At 46.9% G+C, this 3,806-nt stretch overlaps 1 non-coding gene across 1 annotated transcript; it reads right to left on the bottom strand.

The window, feature by feature from the left end:
- Nucleotides 1-1,892: 1,892 nt before the first annotated feature.
- On the bottom strand, nucleotides 1,893-1,965 carry TRNAR-CCG (transfer RNA arginine (anticodon CCG)). Its single transcript has one exon. It is a non-coding gene; the product is annotated as a tRNA-Arg (tRNA).
- Nucleotides 1,966-3,806: the final 1,841 nt, after the last annotated feature.

Genomic DNA, 3,806 nt, shown 5'->3' with positions numbered 1-3,806 from the left:
CGAAAACGCGCTTGCAGCGAAAGCGAAATATTGTGCGCGGACATGCATGCAGACGCGCAGTCGGTCGCTGCGAACCCGTGCGATCGCTGCATTGAGGCTTCATCCTGTTATGCTCCATTCGGTTAAACCATCAGCCCACTATAAGAACATGTTTCACATAGTTTGTTCTCAGCGTCTGCCTACATTTCACGCACGAAGCCGGCTCGGGGGGCTCATCTCGGCGACCAGGCGCAGTGAACGTTCACTGTACGTATTCGGCAAAGAGAGAGGGTCGGTAAACGGTTCTGTGCTTTCAGTTTGCCCAAGATTATCATTTTAACAGTAAAAAACTTCCCTCGTTTTGAGAGAACTTACAGAAATGTGGAGGAGGGCGGCCGCGTGGTGTTTTTATTGAGCGCCATAAGCCAAAACTATGAGGAGCACACCGCGTTATACCTCATACTACGCAAGGGTGCGCTTCCGACAGATGGCGACTCCGTAAGTCCCCGCCCCAATACTGTGCATGTGCGAAAAAATAACCGAAATGCGCTTTGCCACCTCTAGCGATTTTTGTTCGCCTGTGCTTGGGCACTTCGCTGCAGAACGCTGTTTGCTCTGTGCGTCCCTAGGCGAATCCAAGCTGGCTCGGAAGCAAGGCGTGCGCGGGAAAGAAGTCAGGCGCGAGGCGATTGTTGTTCATTGTTTCGCGATTGTAGCATATCAAAACAATATATTCTCCACGGGATGAGTCTGTCTGACTCGGACTACTTTAATGCCAAAGCATTCGTCCTGCCGATGTATTAGATATCAAGGTAGCTGGGCAGATTGCCTAAAGAAAACCCCTTTAACGGTGTTGAGACACGTTTATGTGCTACCCGTCAGTAGGTCAAGCTAAAAAAAAGTTGCGTTGTGATTTAATTATATAGCCGTAGACTGATGTGTACATTCGGTTACGTGATACATATTATAGTGACAACGCGAGCCTTGTCCTGACTGCGGGTGCGAAAACACCCGTGTACATAGATTTAGGTGCACGTTAAAGAACCCCAGGTGGTCAAAATTTCCGGAGTCCCCCACTACGGCGTGCCTCATAATCAGAAAGTGGTTTTGGCACGTAAAACCCCATATATTATTATTATTAAAACGCACGTAACACGTTCAGGTTACTGAGCCGTAACTTTTCGCCTAATATTATCCCTTTTTATTGAATGGGAAGGATAAAGAACGCCTGTACGCATAACTCAGAAGTCCCAACAGATGGCTAATGCTCCGTTGAAAATTTCAACAGCATAAGCTAGCCCGCGTATGTGCACAATCAGAACAAAAAAAAAAGATCTATTCAACACAATCGCACATGCTGGCAACTAAGGCATCAGTAATTGATATCCTGATTGGCCACCATGAAAAATTATTGGTAACACGACCCTGCTAGGCCGCTGAAACAACTGCGATGTAGCTCATGTCACCTACCTCGGAGCATGACGGTGGTCTGAAGGGGCGTCCCATGAGGACAAGCGGACATGTAGCAGTATATTCTTAGAACTGAGGTGAAACAGCGCGAAAAAGACGAGGACACGAGGAAACAAATATCACAGACAAGCGCTTGTCTGTGGTATTTGTTTCCTTGTGTCCTCGTCTTTTTCGCGCTGTTTCACGTCAGTTCTAAGTATGAACCAACTAGCCCTCATCAAGATCTTACTAATGCAGTATATACTGCACGTTGCATGAAGATTAATGCCGCACCAGTCCAACAAAAAAAAAATCTTCCAACCGCAGAATCCATGACAGGACAAAAACTTAAGGTTACCTGATGCCTAATAATGCGCTTATTTCACTCGGCCCCACGTCCAGGAACCACAGGCACTCCATAAATGCAATGTTGTGCCATGCAGCGAGAAAAAAAAAAGTTTCGACGTCCGCGACAGGACTCGAACCTGCAATCTCCTGATCCGGAATCAGGCGCCTTATCCATTAGGCCACGCGGACATGCATAACATGCAGGTACGCGCTCATAAACCATGATACCGTAGCAGCGATAGAGACTTAATTGCCCTTAATATGATCCATTGAAATAGATAGAGGGCGCAATATTCCCCGAAGGAAATCGTTGTTTTTAGGGGTATGGCTTACAGGCAGCCTTCGCAGATACGCACCAATTATTTGCTTTCGAGACGAAGAGGAAGAGGAGAGGAAGTTTAATCAATAACAACTTTATTCCTAGTCATGCCATTTGTTTCTGTAGCTTTCCTCCATAGTACAGGAGCTGAGATAAATGTTTCATCCTGCTCGGTCCGCTCTAACCTTTTGCTTTACACAACCGTTCTCACTCAACATTCCTTCATCATGGCGCTGTATTGCTATAGAGAAAGGCCGGAGTTCTCGCGAAACACGGCATATCTCGAGCTCTGACGGGATCTACAAATAATGATATGACAAAGCAATTACGAGCACCCAGCGCTTTTTTTTTTCATTAGTGCTCCGGAGCATGCGACGCGTTGCCTGATAAGCATTGGTCCATTCCAGTAGATATGTGTATATCTTCCCAGAGCATCTCCCTGTTCTCCATTTCAACCAAGCACTTCAAGAAAGCGCATGAAAAAGCGCGGACACGCAGGCGCAGACAATGCTCGCTTGTCAATGCCTGCTAGCGCAGAAACCAGCGTCTTCCACAGTGATTCGTAGAGAGGACAGTCGCAAAACAGATCTTGGAGAGTCTCGGGCACTTGGCGGCGTTCCCAGTACGGGCTGTCCGCACGGTCTATTGAGATGTGCATAGCGTCGAGCGAAGGCGATGCCCAGGCAAATTCAATGAAGCATGCTTGGTTGGCATCGCTTGAAACATAAGTATCGTTGTATCAGCAAATTATGCTCCCACAATAGCAAAAAAAAAAAATCCTACCATTACCTCATTGAGAAGAGGCTTGGTGAACCATAAGAAACGTCCTAAAAGTTGTAAATCCCGCTCTTACTTATAGTACGCCACAAAATTATCAAAAACGCTAGAGACAGGTGGCGAGGCCTCCTTCAAGCTCACCTAACACCCTGGCATGACGTCATGGCATTTGATGGCGTCCTCTCGAACTTACTTTGTTTTATCGGTAGAGATGACGTATATTGTAGCGCTAAAGTGCCAAAAACTGGACTTAACAAGTTTCGAGAAGCTTTCCTTCAATAAAATGGCTCCGATACTAAAAAATAATTTGATATATGCGTGACGTCACGCTGGCGTCCCAGCGCCCAGATTTCGGCGCGAAGTGTTAAGAATTTGAACTGAGACGTTTATGTTTTGCGAACAAACCTATTGCCGCAATAAAAACGAAAATGGAGGTTTAAAAGAATAACCTGTAAGTTTAAGCTCATTTAGTGTTTTGTCTCTTTAAGCTTTTTACATTGAGCAGCGTTATCGGACATGAGTTGCCTCAGCCTTGGCTCACCCGCCGTGGTTGCTCAGTGGCTATGGTGTTGGGCTGCTGAGCACGAGGGGGTCGAATCCCGGCCATGGCGGCAGCATTTCGATGGAGGCGAAAACACCCGTGTACTTAAATTTAGGCGCATGTTAAAGATCCCCAGGTGGTCGAAATTTCCGGAGTCCTCCACTACGGCGTGCCTCATAATCAGAAAGTGGTTTTGACACGTAAAACCCCATGATTTTTTTTCAGCCTTGGCTCGGCACTGCATGCCAAGCGATTATTTTTGAGGGCTGCCTTTTTCCCACTACGCACAGGTTCAACCCGGAGAACAAAGCCAACATCCACCCGATCAGTTTCCAGCCGTTCGGAAAAGGCCCCAGGGCATGCCTGGGGCGAAATTTTGCTCTCATCGAGATG

Source organism: Dermacentor andersoni, chromosome 1, assembly GCF_023375885.2.
Source record: "Dermacentor andersoni chromosome 1, qqDerAnde1_hic_scaffold, whole genome shotgun sequence".
NCBI classification, from domain to species: Eukaryota; Metazoa; Arthropoda; class Arachnida; order Ixodida; family Ixodidae; genus Dermacentor; species Dermacentor andersoni.
Note: the sequence above shows the minus strand (reverse complement) of the source record. Positions and strands in the feature narration are given on the sequence as shown.